At 33.5% G+C, this 21,647-nt stretch overlaps 6 non-coding genes across 6 annotated transcripts; all 6 read left to right on the forward strand.

Annotated features, from left to right (window-relative positions):
- The first annotated feature begins 3,867 nt into the window (after positions 1-3,867).
- Positions 3,868-3,960, forward strand: TRNAI-UAU (transfer RNA isoleucine (anticodon UAU)). The gene is given in 2 exon segments: positions 3,868-3,905; positions 3,925-3,960. It is a non-coding gene; the product is annotated as a tRNA-Ile (tRNA).
- A 4,421-nt stretch (positions 3,961-8,381) lies between these two features.
- TRNAI-UAU (transfer RNA isoleucine (anticodon UAU)) lies at positions 8,382-8,474 on the forward strand. Its single transcript is given in 2 exon segments — positions 8,382-8,419; positions 8,439-8,474. It is a non-coding gene; the product is annotated as a tRNA-Ile (tRNA).
- A 2,931-nt stretch (positions 8,475-11,405) lies between these two features.
- On the forward strand, positions 11,406-11,498 carry TRNAI-UAU (transfer RNA isoleucine (anticodon UAU)). Its single transcript is given in 2 exon segments — positions 11,406-11,443; positions 11,463-11,498. It is a non-coding gene; the product is annotated as a tRNA-Ile (tRNA).
- Positions 11,499-12,917: 1,419 nt separating this feature from the next.
- Positions 12,918-13,010, forward strand: TRNAI-UAU (transfer RNA isoleucine (anticodon UAU)). The gene is given in 2 exon segments: positions 12,918-12,955; positions 12,975-13,010. It is a non-coding gene; the product is annotated as a tRNA-Ile (tRNA).
- Positions 13,011-14,429: 1,419 nt separating this feature from the next.
- On the forward strand, positions 14,430-14,522 carry TRNAI-UAU (transfer RNA isoleucine (anticodon UAU)). Its single transcript is given in 2 exon segments — positions 14,430-14,467; positions 14,487-14,522. It is a non-coding gene; the product is annotated as a tRNA-Ile (tRNA).
- Positions 14,523-18,965: 4,443 nt separating this feature from the next.
- On the forward strand, positions 18,966-19,058 carry TRNAI-UAU (transfer RNA isoleucine (anticodon UAU)). The gene is given in 2 exon segments: positions 18,966-19,003; positions 19,023-19,058. It is a non-coding gene; the product is annotated as a tRNA-Ile (tRNA).
- The last annotated feature ends 2,589 nt before the right edge of the window (positions 19,059-21,647 follow it).

Genomic DNA, 21,647 nt, shown 5'->3' on the forward strand with positions numbered 1-21,647 from the left:
AGCTTGCAAAATTATGGCCCTGTATCTAAAAGCAGACATTTATCCTGATGACATTTTGGATTAGTTTCCGGATAAGTTTGCTATCACCTGGGACAGTGGCTTCAAGTCACATCTAGGATACATGTTCCTTTGATGCTCATTCTCATTCTAGAAGTTATGCTTTTTTTCAATGCAGGTGACTGTCTTAATGGTATTGCATGAAATCCATATATACCAAAACATACCTATTAAGTTTTAATTGCAATTTAATATCAGAGTGGCTACAAAATAACAATGTCTATGGCAATTGCTGATGGGTTTCTTGAAGTCCTTTCATCCATGTCATCAAAAGGGTAATTTTCTGCTTTTTATATTTCTTTGGACACTGACTTTACTGACAATTTAGGTGCTACAGACCAAAAAAACAATGTTTACCTTTAAATATAGAGCACAAGTGAGATTTAACTTATTTTTATTTAAAGATACTGCACTTTTTGGTATTATAGTGTATATTTTCCCTATGCAACATTAAAGTTACATATATTTATAGCAAATATTATTTAAGATAAATAAACAGGAATTATTTATAAACAGGAATTATTTTACAATTTTGATAATATTGAACTGTACAGCAATGGCATGAATTCATTGCAATATACACCTAAGGATACATAAAACTGGGCAATAACACAAATGCACAATATAATTGATTAACTTATGATCAGAATATTACTTTTATTAGGTACTTTAGTATTGGGTGCAGTAGTTTAGTGGATTTAAAAAGTAACTAATTTAAAATTAATAAACCAAGTTAATATACTTAGTCAACTCGATGCTAAAATCACTCAACTAAAAATAAGACACTTTGACCATGTGCTCATGTGGTGCAATCGGTCAGCGCGCAGTACTTATAAGACAGTATCTGTTGAGCAATGCCGAGGTTGTGAGTTCAAGCCTCACCTCGAGCAAATGTAATTTTTTTTCTAATGTCATCAGTTAATGATTATCATCTGCTAGCTGAACATCCTGATATGAAGGCAGAAAAAAATCACAAACATGACTGTTTTTAAGGTACCAGTACACACATCTGCTTTGGTTCATATGCACTGTAAACATTACTTTAGTTAGCCAACAAAATGGAATGCAAAAGACTACCTCTTTATTGGTAAAAGAGTTGCATCAATCTGTTTTGCTGCAATGTAACATGAGGGTCCACACTATTAGGTCTGGTTAGTACAATCACATTTCATGCTGGGATTTGTAAAGCAAAGAACACAAATAAACGGCTTTCCTATATCGCAACAATTAATGATTATACTAATGAAAAAATCAGTTTCACACAAAGATGTTACTAAGCCCCACTGGCCTAATGGATAAGGCACTGGCCTCCTAAGCTAGGGATTGTGGTTTCAAGTCTCATCTGGGCTTTATTTCATCCATATAATTACTGGAAATGTTCCCTTGATACTGCACAAATGGCTCCACCAGAAACTTTTATCTGCTTAACAATCCGGTACTGTTCAGCTTGCAAAATTATGGCCCTGTATCTAAAAGCAGACATTTATCCTGATGACATTTTGGATTAGTTTCCGGATAAGTTTGCTATCACCTGGGACAGTGGCTTCAAGTCACATCTAGGATACATGTTCCTTTGATGCTCATTCTCATTCTAGAAGTTATGCTTTTTTTCAATGCAGGTGACTGTCTTAATGGTATTGCATGAAATCCATATATACCAAAACATACCTATTAAGTTTTAATTGCAATTTAATATCAGAGTGGCTACAAAATAACAATGTCTATGGCAATTGCTGATGGGTTTCTTGAAGTCCTTTCATCCATGTCATCAAAAGGGTAATTTTCTGCTTTTTATATTTCTTTGGACACTGACTTTACTGACAATTTAGGTGCTACAGACCAAAAAAACAATGTTTACCTTTAAATATAGAGCACAAGTGAGATTTAACTTATTTTTATTTAAAGATACTGCACTTTTTGGTATTATAGTGTATATTTTCCCTATGCAACATTAAAGTTACATATATTTATAGCAAATATTATTTAAGATAAATAAACAGGAATTATTTATAAACAGGAATTATTTTACAATTTTGATAATATTGAACTGTACAGCAATGGCATGAATTCATTGCAATATACACCTAAGGATACATAAAACTGGGCAATAACACAAATGCACAATATAATTGATTAACTTATGATCAGAATATTACTTTTATTAGGTACTTTAGTATTGGGTGCAGTAGTTTAGTGGATTTAAAAAGTAACTAATTTAAAATTAATAAACCAAGTTAATATACTTAGTCAACTCGATGCTAAAATCACTCAACTAAAAATAAGACACTTTGACCATGTGCTCATGTGGTGCAATCGGTCAGCGCGCAGTACTTATAAGACAGTATCTGTTGAGCAATGCCGAGGTTGTGAGTTCAAGCCTCACTTGGAGCAAATGTAATTTTTTTTCTAATGTCATCAGTTAATGATTATCATCTGCTAGCTGAACATCCTGATATGAAGGCAGAAAAAAATCACAAACATGACTGTTTTTAAGGTACCAGTACACACATCTGCTTTGGTTCATATGCACTGTAAACATTACTTTAGTTAGTCAACAAAATGGAATGCAAAAGACTACCTCTTTATTGGTAAAAGAGTTGCATCAATCTGTTTTGCTGCAATGTAACATGAGGGTCCACACTATTAGGTCTGGTTAGTACAATCACATTTCATGCTGGGATTTGTAAAGCAAAGAACACAAATAAACGGCTTTCCTATATCGCAACAATTAATATTTATACTAATGAAAAAATCAGTTTCACACAAAGATGTTACTAAGCCCCACTGGCCTAATGGATAAGGCACTGGCCTCCTAAGCTAAGGATTGTGGTTTCAAGTCTCATCTGGGCTTTATTTCATCCATATAATTACTGGAGATGTTCCCTTTAGTCTTGCTTGATACTGCACAAATGGCTCCACCAGAAACTTTTATCTGCTTAACAATCCGGTACTGTTCAGCTTGCAAAATTATGGCCCTGTATCTAAAAGCAGACATTTATCCTGATGACATTTTGGATTAGTTTCCGGATAAGTTTGCTATCACCTGGGACAGTGGCTTCAAGTCACATCTAGGATACATGTTCCTTTGATGCTCATTCTCATTCTAGAAGTTATGCTTTTTTTCAATGCAGGTGACTGTCTTAATGGTATTGCATGAAATCCATATATACCAAAACATACCTATTAAGTTTTAATTGCAATTTAATATCAGAGTGGCTACAAAATAACAATGTCTATGGCAATTGCTGATGGGTTTCTTGAAGTCCTTTCATCCATGTCATCAAAAGGGTAATTTTCTGCTTTTTATATTTCTTTGGACACTGACTTTACTGACAATTTAGGTGCTACAGACCAAAAAAACAATGTTTACCTTTAAATATAGAGCACAAGTGAGATTTAAATTATTTTTATTTAAAGATACTGCACTTTTTGGTATTATAGTGTATATTTTCCCTATGCAACATTGAAGTTACATATATTTATAGCAAATATTATTTAAGATAAATAAACAGAAATTATTTATAAACAGGAATTATTTTACAATTTTGATAATATTGAACTGTACAGCAATGGCATGAATTCATTGCAATATACACCTAAGGATACATAAAACTGGGCAATAACACAAATGCACAATATAATTGATTAACTTATGATTAGAATATTACTTTTATTAGGTACTTTAGTATTGGGTGCAGTAGTTTAGTGGATTTAAAAAGTAACTAATTTAAAATTAATAAACCAAGTTAATATACTTAGTCAACTCGATGCTAAAATCACTCATATAAAAATAATATGCTTTGACCATGTGCTCCTGTGGCGCAATCGGTTAGCGCGCGGTACTTATAAGACAGTATCTGTTGAGCAATGCCGAGGTTGTGAGTTCAAGCCTCACCTGGAGCAAATGTAATTTTTTTTCTAATGTCATCAGTTAATGATTATCATCTGCTACCTGAACATCCTGATATGGAGCCAGAAAAAAATCACAAACATGACTGTTTTTAAGGTACCAGTACACACATCTGCTTTGGTTCATATGCACTGTAAACATTACTTTAGTTAGTCAACAAAATGGAATGCAAAAGACTACCTCTTTATTGGTAAAAGAGTTGCATCAATCTGTTTTGCTGCAATGTAACATGAGGGTCCACACTATTAGGTCTGGTTAGTACAATCACATTTCATGCTGGGATTTGTAAAGCAAAGAACACAAATAAACGGCTTTCCTATATCGCAACAATTAATGATTATACTAATGAAAAAATCAGTTTCACACAAAGATGTTACTAAGCCCCACTGGCCTAATGGATAAGGCACTGGCCTCCTAAGCTAAGGATTGTGGTTTCGAGTCTCATCTGGGCTTTATTTCATCCATATAATTACTGGAGATGTTCCCTTTATTCTTGCTTGATACTGCACAAATGGCTCCACCAGAAACTTTTATCTGCTTAACAATCCGGTACTGTTCAGCTTGCAAAATTATGGCCCTGTATCTAAAAGCAGACATTTATCCTGATGACATTTTGGATTAGTTTCCGGATAAGTTTGCTATCACCTGGGACAGTGGCTTCAAGTCACATCTAGGATACATGTTCCTTTGATGCTCATTCTCATTCTAGAAGTTATGCTTTTTTTCAATGCAGGTGACTGTCTTAATGGTATTGCATGAAATCCATATATACCAAAACATACCTATTAAGTTTTAATTGCAATTTAATATCAGAGTGGCTACAAAATAACAATGTCTATGGCAATTGCTGATGGGTTTCTTGAAGTCCTTTCATCCATGTCATCAAAAGGGTAATTTTCTGCTTTTTATATTTCTTTGGACACTGACTTTACTGACAATTTAGGTGCTACAGACCAAAAAAACAATGTTTACCTTTAAATATAGAGCACAAGTGAGATTTAACTTATTTTTATTTAAAGATACTGCACTTTTTGGTATTATAGTGTATATTTTCCCTATGCAACATTAAAGTTACATATATTTATAGCAAATATTATTTAAGATAAATAAACAGGAATTATTTATAAACAGGAATTATTTTACAATTTTGATAATATTGAACTGTACAGCAATGGCATGAATTCATTGCAATATACACCTAAGGATACATAAAACTGGGCAATAACACAAATGCACAATATAATTGATTAACTTATGATCAGAATATTACTTTTATTAGGTACTTTAGTATTGGGTGCAGTAGTTTAGTGGATTTAAAAAGTAACTAATTTAAAATTAATAAACCAAGTTAATATACTTAGTCAACTCGATGCTAAAATCACTCAACTAAAAATAAGACACTTTGACCATGTGCTCATGTGGTGCAATCGGTCAGCGCGCAGTACTTATAAGACAGTATCTGTTGAGCAATGCCGAGGTTGTGAGTTCAAGCCTCACCTGGAGCAAATGTAATTTTTTTTCTAATGTCATCAGTTAATGATTATCATCTGCTAGCTGAACATCCTGATATGAAGGCAGAAAAAAATCACAAACATGACTGTTTTTAAGGTACCAGTACACACATCTGCTTTGGTTCATATGCACTGTAAACATTACTTTAGTTAGTCAACAAAATGGAATGCAAAAGACTACCTCTTTATTGGTAAAAGAGTTGCATCAATCTGTTTTGCTGCAATGTAACATGAGGGTCCACACTATTAGGTCTGGTTAGTACAATCACATTTCATGCTGGGATTTGTAAAGCAAAGAACACAAATAAACGGCTTTCCTATATCGCAACAATTAATGATTATACTAATGAAAAAATCAGTTTCACACAAAGATGTTACTAAGCCCCACTGGCCTAATGGATAAGGCACTGGCCTCCTAAGCTAGGGATTGTGGTTTCAAGTCTCATCTGGGCTTTATTTCATCCATATAATTACTGGAAATGTTCCCTTGATACTGCACAAATGGCTCCACCAGAAACTTTTATCTGCTTAACAATCCGGTACTGTTCAGCTTGCAAAATTATGGCCCTGTATCTAAAAGCAGACATTTATCCTGATGACATTGTGGATTAGTTTCCGGATAAGTTTGCTATCACCTGGGACAGTGGCTTCAAGTCACATCTAGGATACATGTTCCTTTGATGCTCATTCTCATTCTAGAAGTTATGCTTTTTTTCAATGCAGGTGACTGTCTTAATGGTATTGCATGAAATCCATATATACCAAAACATACCTATTAAGTTTTAATTGCAATTTAATATCAGAGTGGCTACAAAATAACAATGTCTATGGCAATTGCTGATGGGTTTCTTGAAGTCCTTTCATCCATGTCATCAAAAGGGTAATTTTCTGCTTTTTATATTTCTTTGGACACTGACTTTACTGACAATTTAGGTGCTACAGACCAAAAAAACAATGTTTACCTTTAAATATAGAACACAAGTGAGATTTAACTTATTTTTATTTAAAGATACTGCACTTTTTGGTATTATAGTGTATATTTTCCCTATGCAACATTAAAGTTACATATATTTATAGCAAATATTATTTAAGATAAATAAACCGGAATTATTTATAAACAGGAATTATTTTACAATTTTGATAATATTGAACTGTACAGCAATGGCATGAATTCATTGCAATATACACCTAAGGATACATAAAACTGGGCAATAACACAAATGCACAATATAATTGATTAACTTATGATCAGAATATTACTTTTATTAGGTACTTTAGTATTGGGTGCAGTAGTTTAGTGGATTTAAAAAGTAACTAATTTAAAATTAATAAACCAAGTTAATATACTTAGTCAACTCGATGCTAAAATCACTCAACTAAAAATAAGACACTTTGACCATGTGCTCATGTGGTGCAATCGGTCAGCGCGCAGTACTTATAAGACAGTATCTGTTGAGCAATGCCGAGGTTGTGAGTTCAAGCCTCACCTGGAGCAAATGTAATTTTTTTTCTAATGTCATCAGTTAATGATTATCATCTGCTAGCTGAACATCCTGATATGAAGGCAGAAAAAAATCACAAACATGACTGTTTTTAAGGTACCAGTACACACATCTGCTTTGGTTCATATGCACTGTAAACATTACTTTAGTTAGTCAACAAAATGGAATGCAAAAGACTACCTCTTTATTGGTAAAAGAGTTGCATCAATCTGTTTTGCTGCAATGTAACATGAGGGTCCACACTATTAGGTCATGTTAGTACAATCACATTTCATGCTGGGATTTGTAAAGCAAAGAACACAAATAAACGGCTTTCCTATATCGCAACAATTAATGATTATACTAATGAAAAAATCAGTTTCACACAAAGATGTTACTAAGCCCCACTGGCCTAATGGATAAGGCACTGGCCTCCTAAGCTAGGGATTGTGGTTTCAAGTCTCCTCTGGGCTTTATTTCATCCATATAATTACTGGAAATGTTCCCTTGATACTGCACAAATGGCTCCACCAGAAACTTTTATCTGCTTAATAATCCGGTACTGTTCAGCTTGCAAAATTATGGCCCTGTATCTAAAAGCAGACATTTATCCTGATGACATTGTGGATTAGTTTCCGGATAAGTTTGCTATCACCTGGGACAGTGGCTTCAAGTCTCATCTAGGATGCATGTTCCTTTGATGCTCATTCTCATTCTAGAAGTTATGCTTTTTTTCAATGCAGGTGACTGTCTTAATGGTATTGCATGAAATCCATATATACCAAAACATACCTATTAAGTTTTAATTGCAATTTAATATCAGAGTGGCTACAAAATAACAATGTCTATGGCAATTGCTGATGGGTTTCTTGAAGTCCTTTCATCCATGTCATCAAAAGGGTAATTTTCTGCTTTTTATATTTCTTTGGACACTGACTTTACTGACAATTTAGGTGCTACAGACCAAAAAAACAATGTTTACCTTTAAATATAGAGCACAAGTGAGATTTAAATTATTTTTATTTAAAGATACTGCACTTTTTGGTATTATAGTGTATATTTTCCCTATGCAACATTGAAGTTACATATATTTATAGCAAATATTATTTAAGATAAATAAACAGAAATTATTTATAAACAGGAATTATTTTACAATTTTGATAATATTGAACTGTACAGCAATGGCATGAATTCATTGCAATATACACCTAAGGATACATAAAACTGGGCAATAACACAAATGCACAATATAATTGATTAACTTATGATTAGAATATTACTTTTATTAGGTACTTTAGTATTGGGTGCAGTAGTTTAGTGGATTTAAAAAGTAACTAATTTAAAATTAATAAACCAAGTTAATATACTTAGTCAACTCGATGCTAAAATCACTCATATAAAAATAATACGCTTTGACCATGTGCTCCTGTGGCGCAATCGGTTAGCGCGCGGTACTTATAAGACAGTATCTGTTGAGCAATGCCGAGGTTGTGAGTTCAAGCCTCACCTGGAGCAAATGTAATTTTTTTTCTAATGTCATCAGTTAATGATTATCATCTGCTACCTGAACATCCTGATATGAAGGCAGAAAAAAATCACAAACATGACTGTTTTTAAGGTACCAGTACACACATCTGCTTTGGTTCATATGCACTGTAAACATTACTTTAGTTAGTCAACAAAATGGAATGCAAAAGACTACCTCTTTATTGGTAAAAGAGTTGCATCAATCTGTTTTGCTGCAATGTAACATGAGGGTCCACACTATTAGGTCTGGTTAGTACAATCACATTTCATGCTGGGATTTGTAAAGCAAAGAACACAAATAAACGGCTTTCCTATATCGCAACAATTAATGATTATACTAATGAAAAAATCAGTTTCACACAAAGATGTTACTAAGCCCCACTGGCCTAATGGATAAGGCACTGGCCTCCTAAGCTAAGGATTGTGGTTTCGAGTCTCATCTGGGCTTTATTTCATCCATATAATTACTGGAGATGTTCCCTTTATTCTTGCTTGATACTGCACAAATGGCTCCACCAGAAACTTTTATCTGCTTAACAATCCGGTACTGTTCAGCTTGCAAAATTATGGCCCTGTATCTAAAAGCAGACATTTATCCTGATGACATTTTGGATTAGTTTCCGGATAAGTTTGCTATCACCTGGGACAGTGGCTTCAAGTCACATCTAGGATACATGTTCCTTTGATGCTCATTCTCATTCTAGAAGTTATGCTTTTTTTCAATGCAGGTGACTGTCTTAATGGTATTGCATGAAATCCATATATACCAAAACATACCTATTAAGTTTTAATTGCAATTTAATATCAGAGTGGCTACAAAATAACAATGTCTATGGCAATTGCTGATGGGTTTCTTGAAGTCCTTTCATCCATGTCATCAAAAGGGTAATTTTCTGCTTTTTATATTTCTTTGGACACTGACTTTACTGACAATTTAGGTGCTACAGACCAAAAAAACAATGTTTACCTTTAAATATAGAGCACAAGTGAGATTTAACTTATTTTTATTTAAAGATACTGCACTTTTTGGTATTATAGTGTATATTTTCCCTATGCAACATTAAAGTTACATATATTTATAGCAAATATTATTTAAGATAAATAAACAGGAATTATTTATAAACAGGAATTATTTTACAATTTTGATAATATTGAACTGTACAGCAATGGCATGAATTCATTGCAATATACACCTAAGGATACATAAAACTGGGCAATAACACAAATGCACAATATAATTGATTAACTTATGATCAGAATATTACTTTTATTAGGTACTTTAGTATTGGGTGCAGTAGTTTAGTGGATTTAAAAAGTAACTAATTTAAAATTAATAAACCAAGTTAATATACTTAGTCAACTCGATGCTAAAATCACTCAACTAAAAATAAGACACTTTGACCATGTGCTCATGTGGTGCAATCGGTCAGCGCGCAGTACTTATAAGACAGTATCTGTTGAGCAATGCCGAGGTTGTGAGTTCAAGCCTCACTTGGAGCAAATGTAATTTTTTTTCTAATGTCATCAGTTAATGATTATCATCTGCTAGCTGAACATCCTGATATGAAGGCAGAAAAAAATCACAAACATGACTGTTTTTAAGGTACCAGTACACACATCTGCTTTGGTTCATATGCACTGTAAACATTACTTTAGTTAGTCAACAAAATGGAATGCAAAAGACTACCTCTTTATTGGTAAAAGAGTTGCATCAATCTGTTTTGCTGCAATGTAACATGAGGGTCCACACTATTAGGTCTGGTTAGTACAATCACATTTCATGCTGGGATTTGTAAAGCAAAGAACACAAATAAACGGCTTTCCTATATCGCAACAATTAATGATTATACTAATGAAAAAATCAGTTTCACACAAAGATGTTACTAAGCCCCACTGGCCTAATGGATAAGGCACTGGCCTCCTAAGCTAGGGATTGTGGTTTCAAGTCTCATCTGGGCTTTATTTCATCCATATAATTACTGGAGATGTTCCCTTTAGTCTTGCTTGATACTGCACAAATGGCTCCACCAGAAACTTTTATCTGCTTAATAATCCGGTACTGTTCAGCTTGCAAAATTATGGCCCTGTATCTAAAAGCAGACATTTATCCTGATGACATTGTGGATTAGTTTCCGGATAAGTTTGCTATCACCTGGGACAGTGGCTTCAAGTCTCATCTAGGATGCATGTTCCTTTGATGCTCATTCTCATTCTAGAAGTTATGCTTTTTTTCAATGCAGGTGACTGTCTTAATGGTATTGCATGAAATCCATATATACCAAAACATACCTATTAAGTTTTAATTGCAATTTAATATCAGAGTGGCTACAAAATAACAATGTCTATGGCAATTGCTGATGGGTTTCTTGAAGTCCTTTCATCCATGTCATCAAAAGGGTAATTTTCTGCTTTTTATATTTCTTTGGACACTGACTTTACTGACAATTTAGGTGCTACAGACCAAAAAAACAATGTTTACCTTTAAATATAGAGCACAAGTGAGATTTAAATTATTTTTATTTAAAGATACTGCACTTTTTGGTATTATAGTGTATATTTTCCCTATGCAACATTGAAGTTACATATATTTATAGCAAATATTATTTAAGATAAATAAACAGAAATTATTTATAAACAGGAATTATTTTACAATTTTGATAATATTGAACTGTACAGCAATGGCATGAATTCATTGCAATATACACCTAAGGATACATAAAACTGGGCAATAACACAAATGCACAATATAATTGATTAACTTATGATTAGAATATTACTTTTATTAGGTACTTTAGTATTGGGTGCAGTAGTTTAGTGGATTTAAAAAGTAACTAATTTAAAATTAATAAACCAAGTTAATATACTTAGTCAACTCGATGCTAAAATCACTCATATAAAAATAATGTGCTTTGACCATGTGCTCCTGTGGCGCAATCGGTTAGCGCGCGGTACTTATAAGACAGTATCTGTTGAGCAATGCCGAGGTTGTGAGTTCAAGCCTCACCTGGAGCAAATGTAATTTTTTTTCTAATGTCATCAGTTAATGATTATCATCTGCTAGCTGAACATCCTGATATGAAGGCAGAAAAAAATCACAAACATGACTGTTTTTAAGGTACCAGTACACACATCTGCTTTGGTTCATATGCACTGTAAACATTACTTTAGTTAGTCAACAAAATGGAATGCAAAAGACTACCTCTTTATTGGTAAAAGAGTTGCATCAATCTGTTTTGCTGCAATGTAACATGAGGGTCCACACTATTAGGTCTGGTTAGTACAATCACATTTCATGCTGGGATTTGTAAAGCAAAGAACACAAATAAACGGCTTTCCTATATCGCAACAATTAATGATTATACTAATGAAAAAATCAGTTTCACACAAAGATGTTACTAAGCCCCACTGGCCTAATGGATAAGGCACTGGCCTCCTAAGCTAAGGATTGTGGTTTCGAGTCTCATCTGGGCTTTATTTCATCCATATAATTACTGGAGATGTTCCCTTTATTCTTGCTTGATACTGCACAAATGGCTCCACCAGAAACTTTTATCTGCTTAACAATCCGGTACTGTTCAGCTTGCAAAATTATGGCCCTGTATCTAAAAGCAGACATTTATCCTGATGACATTGTGGATTAGTTTCCGGATAAGTTTGCTATCACCTGGGACAGTGGCTTCAAGTCTCATCTAGGATGCATGTTCCTTTGATGCTCATTCTCATTCTAGAAGTTATGCTTTTTTTCAATGCAGGTGACTGTCTTAATGGTATTGCATGAAATCCATATATACCAAAACATACCTATTAAGTTTTAATTGCAATTTAATATCAGAGTGGCTACAAAATAACAATGTCTATGGCAATTGCTGATGGGTTTCTTGAAGTCCTTTCATCCATGTCATCAAAAGGGTAATTTTCTGCTTTTTATATTTCTTTGGACACTGACTTTACTGACAATTTAGGTGCTACAGACCAAAAAAACAATGTTTACCTTTAAATATAGAGCACAAGTGAGATTTAAATTATTTTTATTTAAAGATACTGCACTTTTTGGTATTATAGTGTATATTTTCCCTATGCAACATTGAAGTTACATATATTTATAGCAAATATTATTTAAGATAAATAAACAGAAATTATTTATAAACAGGAATTATTTTACAATTTTGATAATATTGAACTGTACAGCAATGGCATGAATTCATTGCAATATACACCTAAGGATACATAAAACTGGGCAATAACACAAATGCACAATATAATTGATTAACTTATGATTAGAATATTACTTTTATTAGGTACTTTAGTATTGGGTGCAGTAGTTTAGTGGATTTAAAAAGTAACTAATTTAAAATTAATAAACCAAGTTAATATACTTAGTCAACTCGATGCTAAAATCACTCATATAAAAATAATACGCTTTGACCATGTGCTCCTGTGGCGCAATCGGTTAGCGCGCGGTACTTATAAGACAGTATCTGTTGAGCAATGCCGAGGTTGTGAGTTCAAGCCTCATCTGGAGCAAATGTAATTTTTTTTCTAATGTCATCAGTTAATGATTATCATCTGCTACCTGAACATCCTGATATGAAGGCAGAAAAAAATCACAAACATGACTGTTTTTAAGGTACCAGTACACACATCTGCTTTGGTTCATATGCACTGTAAACATTACTTTAGTTAGTCAACAAAATGGAATGCAAAAGACTACCTCTTTATTGGTAAAAGAGTTGCATCAATCTGTTTTGCTGCAATGTAACATGAGGGTCCACACTATTAGGTCTGGTTAGTACAATCACATTTCATGCTGGGATTTGTAAAGCAAAGAACACAAATAAACGGCTTTCCTATATCGCAACAATTAATGATTATACTAATGAAAAAATCAGTTTCACACAAAGATGTTACTAAGCCCCACTGGCCTAATGGATAAGGCACTGGCCTCCTAAGCTAAGGATTGTGGTTTCGAGTCTCATCTGGGCTTTATTTCATCCATATAATTACTGGAGATGTTCCCTTTATTCTTGCTTGATACTGCACAAATGGCTCCACCAGAAACTTTTATCTGCTTAACAATCCGGTACTGTTCAGCTTGCAAAATTATGGCCCTGTATCTAAAAGCAGACATTTATCCTGATGACATTTTGGATTAGTTTCCGGATAAGTTTGCTATCACCTGGGACAGTGGCTTCAAGTCACATCTAGGATACATGTTCCTTTGATGCTCATTCTCATTCTAGAAGTTATGCTTTTTTTCAATGCAGGTGACTGTCTTAATGGTATTGCATGAAATCCATATATACCAAAACATACCTATTAAGTTTTAATTGCAATTTAATATCAGAGTGGCTACAAAATAACAATGTCTATGGCAATTGCTGATGGGTTTCTTGAAGTCCTTTCATCCATGTCATCAAAAGGGTAATTTTCTGCTTTTTATATTTCTTTGGACACTGACTTTACTGACAATTTAGGTGCTACAGACCAAAAAAACAATGTTTACCTTTAAATATAGAGCACAAGTGAGATTTAACTTATTTTTATTTAAAGATACTGCACTTTTTGGTATTATAGTGTATATTTTCCCTATGCAACATTAAAGTTACATATATTTATAGCAAATATTATTTAAGATAAATAAACAGGAATTATTTATAAACAGGAATTATTTTACAATTTTGATAATATTGAACTGTACAGCAATGGCATGAATTCATTGCAATATACACCTAAGGATACATAAAACTGGGCAATAACACAAATGCACAATATAATTGATTAACTTATGATCAGAATATTACTTTTATTAGGTACTTTAGTATTGGGTGCAGTAGTTTAGTGGATTTAAAAAGTAACTAATTTAAAATTAATAAACCAAGTTAATATACTTAGTCAACTCGATGCTAAAATCACTCATATAAAAATAATACGCTTTGACCATGTGCTCCTGTGGCGCAATCGGTTAGCGCGCGGTACTTATAAGACAGTATCTGTTGAGCAATGCCGAGGTTGTGAGTTCAAGCCTCATCTGGAGCAAATGTAATTTTTTTTCTAATGTCATCAGTTAATGATTATCATCTGCTACCTGAACATCCTGATATGAAGGCAGAAAAAAATCACAAACATGACTGTTTTTAAGGTACCAGTACACACATCTGCTTTGGTTCATATGCACTGTAAACATTACTTTAGTTAGTCAACAAAATGGAATGCAAAAGACTACCTCTTTATTGGTAAAAGAGTTGCATCAATCTGTTTTGCTGCAATGTAACATGAGGGTCCACACTATTAGGTCTGGTTAGTACAATCACATTTCATGCTGGGATTTGTAAAGCAAAGAACACAAATAAACGGCTTTCCTATATCGCAACAATTAATGATTATACTAATGAAAAAATCAGTTTCACACAAAGATGTTACTAAGCCCCACTGGCCTAATGGATAAGGCACTGGCCTCCTAAGCTAAGGATTGTGGTTTCGAGTCTCATCTGGGCTTTATTTCATCCATATAATTACTGGAGATGTTCCCTTTATTCTTGCTTGATACTGCACAAATGGCTCCACCAGAAACTTTTATCTGCTTAACAATCCGGTACTGTTCAGCTTGCAAAATTATGGCCCTGTATCTAAAAGCAGACATTTATCCTGATGACATTTTGGATTAGTTTCCGGATAAGTTTGCTATCACCTGGGACAGTGGCTTCAAGTCACATCTAGGATACATGTTCCTTTGATGCTCATTCTCATTCTAGAAGTTATGCTTTTTTTCAATGCAGGTGACTGTCTTAATGGTATTGCATGAAATCCATATATACCAAAACATACCTATTAAGTTTTAATTGCAATTTAATATCAGAGTGGCTACAAAATAACAATGTCTATGGCAATTGCTGATGGGTTTCTTGAAGTCCTTTCATCCATGTCATCAAAAGGGTAATTTTCTGCTTTTTATATTTCTTTGGACACTGACTTTACTGACAATTTAGGTGCTACAGACCAAAAAAACAATGTTTACCTTTAAATATAGAGCACAAGTGAGATTTAACTTATTTTTATTTAAAGATACTGCACTTTTTGGTATTATAGTGTATATTTTCCCTATGCAACATTAAAGTTACATATATTTATAGCAAATATTATTTAAGATAAATAAACAGGAATTATTTATAAACAGGAATTATTTTACAATTTTGATAATATTGAACTGTACAGCAATGGCATGAATTCATTGCAATATACACCTAAGGATACATAAAACTGGGCAATAACACAAATGCACAATATAATTGATTAACTTATGATCAGAATATTACTTTTATTAGGTACTTTAGTATTGGGTGCAGTAGTTTAGTGGATTTAAAAAGTAACTAATTTAAAATTAATAAACCAAGTTAATATACTTAGTCAACTCGATGCTAAAATCACTCAACTAAAAATAAGACACTTTGACCATGTGCTCATGTGGTGCAATCGGTCAGCGCGCAGTACTTATAAGACAGTATCTGTTGAGCAATGCCGAGGTTGTGAGTTCAAGCCTCACTTGGAGCAAATGTAATTTTTTTTCTAATGTCATCAGTTAATGATTATCATCTGCTAGCTGAACATCCTGATATGAAGGCAGAAAAAAATCACAAACATGACTGTTTTTAAGGTACCAGTACACACATCTGCTTTGGTTCATATGCACTGTAAACATTACTTTAGTTAGTCAACAAAATGGAATGCAAAAGACTACCTCTTTATTGGTAAAAGAGTTGCATCAATCTGTTTTGCTGCAATGTAACATGAGGGTCCACACTATTAGGTCTGGTTAGTACAATCACATTTCATGCTGGGATTTGTAAAGCAAAGAACACAAATAAACGGCTTTCCTATATCGCAACAATTAATGATTATACTAATGAAAAAATCAGTTTCACACAAAGATGTTACTAAGCCCCACTGGCCTAATGGATAAGGCACTGGCCTCCTAAGCTAAGGATTGTGGTTTCGAGTCTCATCTGGGCTTTATTTCATCCATATAATTACTGGAGATGTTCCCTTTATTCTTGCTTGATACTGCACAAATGGCTCCACCAGAAACTTTTATCTGCTTAACAATCCGGTACTGTTCAGCTTGCAAAATTATGGCCCTGTATCTAAAAGCAGACATTTATCCTGATGACATTTTGGATTAGTTTCCGGATAAGTTTGCTATCACCTGGGACAGTGGCTTCAAGTCACATCTAGGATACATGTTCCTTTGATGCTCATTCTCATTCTAGAAGTTATGCTTTTTTTCAATGCAGGTGACTGTCTTAATGGTATTGCATGAAATCCATATATACCAAAACATACCTATTAAGTTTTAATTGCAATTTAATATCAGAGTGGCTACAAAATAACAATGTCTATGGCAATTGCTGATGGGTTTCTTGAAGTCCTTTCATCCATGTCATCAAAAGGGTAATTTTCTGCTTTTTATATTTCTTTGGACACTGACTTTACTGACAATTTAGGTGCTACAGACCAAAAAAACAATGTTTACCTTTAAATATAGAGCACAAGTGAGATTTAACTTATTTTTATTTAAAGATACTGCACTTTTTGGTATTATAGTGTATATTTTCCCTATGCAACATTAAAGTTACATATATTTATAGCAAATATTATTTAAGATAAATAAACAGGAATTATTTATAAACAGGAATTATTTTACAATTTTGATAATATTGAACTGTACAGCAATGGCATGAATTCATTGCAATATACACCTAAGGATACATAAAACTGGGCAATAACACAAATGCACAATATAATTGATTAACTTATGATCAGAATATTACTTTTATTAGGTACTTTAGTATTGGGTGCAGTAGTTTAGTGGATTTAAAAAGTAACTAATTTAAAATTAATAAACCAAGTTAATATACTTAGTCAACTCGATGCTAAAATCACTCAACTAAAAATAAGACACTTTGACCATGTGCTCATGTGGTGCAATCGGTCAGCGCGCAGTACTTATAAGACAGTATCTGTTGAGCAATGCCGAGGTTGTGAGTTCAAGCCTCACTTGGAGCAAATGTAATTTTTTTTCTAATGTCATCAGTTAATGATTATCATCTGCTAGCTGAACATCCTGATATGAAGGCAGAAAAAAATCACAAACATGACTGTTTTTAAGGTACCAGTACACACATCTGCTTTGGTTCATATGCACTGTAAACATTACTTTAGTTAGTCAACAAAATGGAATGCAAAAGACTACCTCTTTATTGGTAAAAGAGTTGCATCAATCTGTTTTGCTGCAATGTAACATGAGGGTCCACACTATTAGGTCTGGTTAGTACAATCACATTTCATGCTGGGATTTGTAAAGCAAAGAACACAAATAAACGGCTTTCCTATATCGCAACAATTAATGATTATACTAATGAAAAAATCAGTTTCACACAAAGATGTTACTAAGCCCCACTGGCCTAATGGATAAGGCACTGGCCTCCTAAGCTAGGGATTGTGGTTTCAAGTCTCATCTGGGCTTTATTTCATCCATATAATTACTGGAGATGTTCCCTTTAGTCTTGCTTGATACTGCACAAATGGCTCCACCAGAAACTTTTATCTGCTTAATAATCCGGTACTGTTCAGCTTGCAAAATTATGGCCCTGTATCTAAAAGCAGACATTTATCCTGATGACATTGTGGATTAGTTTCCGGATAAGTTTGCTATCACCTGGGACAGTGGCTTCAAGTCTCATCTAGGATGCATGTTCCTTTGATGCTCATTCTCATTCTAGAAGTTATGCTTTTTTTCAATGCAGGTGACTGTCTTAATGGTATTGCATGAAATCCATATATACCAAAACATACCTATTAAGTTTTAATTGCAATTTAATATCAGAGTGGCTACAAAATAACAATGTCTATGGCAATTGCTGATGGGTTTCTTGAAGTCCTTTCATCCATGTCATCAAAAGGGTAATTTTCTGCTTTTTATATTTCTATGGACACTGACTTTACTGACAATTTAGGTGCTACAGACCAAAAAAACAATGTTTACCTTTAAATATAGAGCACAAGTGAGATTTAAATTATTTTTATTTAAAGATACTGCACTTTTTGGTATTATAGTGTATATTTTCCCTATGCAACATTGAAGTTACATATATTTATAGCAAATATTATTTAAGATAAATAAACAGAAATTATTTATAAACAGGAATTATTTTACAATTTTGATAATATTGAACTGTACAGCAATGGCATGAATTCATTGCAATATACACCTAAGGATACATAAAACTGGGCAATAACACAAATGCACAATATAATTGATTAACTTATGATTAGAATATTACTTTTATTAGGTACTTTAGTATTGGGTGCAGTAGTTTAGTGGATTTAAAAAGTAACTAATTTAAAATTAATAAACCAAGTTAATATACTTAGTCAACTCGATGCTAAAATCACTCATATAAAAATAATGTGCTTTGACCATGTGCTCCTGTGGCGCAATCGGTTAGCGCGCGGTACTTATAAGACAGTATCTGTTGAGCAATGCCGAGGTTGTGAGTTCAAGCCTCACCTGGAGCAAATGTAATTTTTTTTCTAATGTCATCAGTTAATGATTATCATCTGCTAGCTGAACATCCTGATATGAAGGCAGAAAAAAATCACAAACATGACTGTTTTTAAGGTACCAGTACACACATCTGCTTTGGTTCATATGCACTGTAAACATTACTTTAGTTAGTCAACAAAATGGAATGCAAAAGACTACCTCTTTATTGGTAAAAGAGTTGCATCAATCTGTTTTGCTGCAATGTAACATGAGGGTCCACACTATTAGGTCTGGTTAGTACAATCACATTTCATGCTGGGATTTGTAAAGCAAAGAACACAAATAAACGGCTTTCCTATATCGCAACAATTAATGATTATACTAATGAAAAAATCAGTTTCACACAAAGATGTTACTAAGCCCCACTGGCCTAATGGATAAGGCACTGGCCTCCTAAGCTAAGGATTGTGGTTTCGAGTCTCATCTGGGCTTTATTTCATCCATATAATTACTGGAGATGTTCCCTTTATTCTTGCTTGATACTGCACAAATGGCTCCACCAGAAACTTTTATCTGCTTAACAATCCGGTACTGTTCAGCTTGCAAAATTATGGCCCTGTATCTAAAAGCAGACATTTATCCTGATGACATTTTGGATTAGTTTCCGGATAAGTTTGCTATCACCTGGGACAGTGGCTTCAAGTCACATCTAGGATACATGTTCCTTTGATGCTCATTCTCATTCTAGAAGTTATGCTTTTTTTCAATGCAGGTGACTGTCTTAATGGTATTGCATGAAATCCATATATACCAAAACATACCTATTAAGTTTTAATTGCAATTTAATATCAGAGTGGCTACAAAATAACAATGTCTATGGCAATTGCTGATGGGTTTCTTGAAGTCCTTTCATCCATGTCATCAAAAGGGTAATTTTCTGCTTTTTATATTTCTTTGGACACTGACTTTACTGACAATTTAGGTGCTACAGACCAAAAAAACAATGTTTACCTTTAAATATAGAGCACAAGTGAGATTTAAATTATTTTTATTTAAAGATACTGCACTTTTTGGCATTATAGTGTATATTTTCCCTATGCAACATTGAAGTTACATATATTTATAGCAAATATTATTTAAGATAAATAAACAGAAATTATTTATAAACAGGAATTATTTTACAATTTTGATAATATTGAACTGTACAGCAATGGCATGAATTCATTGCAATATACACCTAAGGATACATAAAACTGGGCAATAACACAAATGCACAATATAATTGATTAACTTATGATTAGAATATTACTTTTATTAGGTACTTTAGTATTGGGTGCAGTAGTTTAGTGGATTCAAAAAGTAACTAATTTAAAAATAATAAACCAAGTTAATATACTTAGTCAACTCGATGCTAAAATCACTCATATAAAAATAATATGCTTTGACCATGTGCTCCTGTGGCGCAATCGGTTAGCGCGCGGTACTTTTAAGACAGTATCTGTTGAGCAATGCCGAGGTTGTGAGTTCAAGCCTCACCTGGAGCAAATGTAATTTTTTTTCTAATGTCATCAGTTAATGATTATCATCTGCTACCTGAACATCCTGATATGAAGGCAGAAAAAAATCACAAACATGACTGTTTTTAAGGTACCAGTACACACATCTGCTTTGGTTCATATGCACTGTAAACATTACTTTAGTTAGTCAACAAAATGGAATGCAAAAGACTACCTCTTTATTGGTAAAAGAGTTGTATCAATCTGTTTTGCTGCAATGTAACATGAGGGTCCACACTATTAGGTCTGGTTAGTACAATCACATTTCATGCTGGGATTTGTAAAGCGAAGAACACAAATAAACGGCTTTCCTATATCGCAACAATTAATGATTATACTAATGAAAAAATCAGTTTCACACAAAGATGTTACTAAGCCCCACTGGCCTAATGGATAAGGCACTGGCCTCCTAAGCTAAGGATTGTGGTTTCGAGTCTCATCTGGGCTTTATTTCATCCATATAATTACTGGAGATGTTCCCTTTATTCTTGCTTGATACTGCACAAATGGCTCCACCAGAAACTTTTATCTGCTTAACAATCCGGTACTGTTCAGCTTGCAAAATTATGGCCCTGTATCTAAAAGCAGACATTTATCCTGATGACATTTTGGATTAGTTTCCGGATAAGTTTGCTATCACCTGGGACAGTGGCTTCAAGTCACATCTAGGATACATGTTCCTTTGATGCTCATTCTCATTCTAGAAGTTATGCTTTTTTTCAATGCAGATGACTGTCTTAATGGTATTGCATGAAATCCATATATACCAAAACATACCTATTAAGTTTTAATTGCAATTTAATATCAGAGTGGCTACAAAATAACAATGTCTATGGCAATTGCTGATGGGTTTCTTGAAGTCCTTTCATCCATGTCATCAAAAGGGTAATTTTCTGCTTTTTATATTTCTTTGGACACTGACTTTACTGACAATTTAGGTGCTACAGACCAAAAAAACAATGTTTACCTTTAAATATAGAGCACAAGTGAGATTTAACTTATTTTTATTTAAAGATACTGCACTTTTTGGTATTATAGTGTATATTTTCCCTATGCAACATTAAA

This window comes from Taudactylus pleione, unplaced genomic scaffold, assembly GCF_031769625.1.
Source record: "Taudactylus pleione unplaced genomic scaffold, aTauple2 ptg000473l, whole genome shotgun sequence".
NCBI lineage: Eukaryota > Metazoa > Chordata > Amphibia > Anura > Myobatrachidae > Taudactylus > Taudactylus pleione.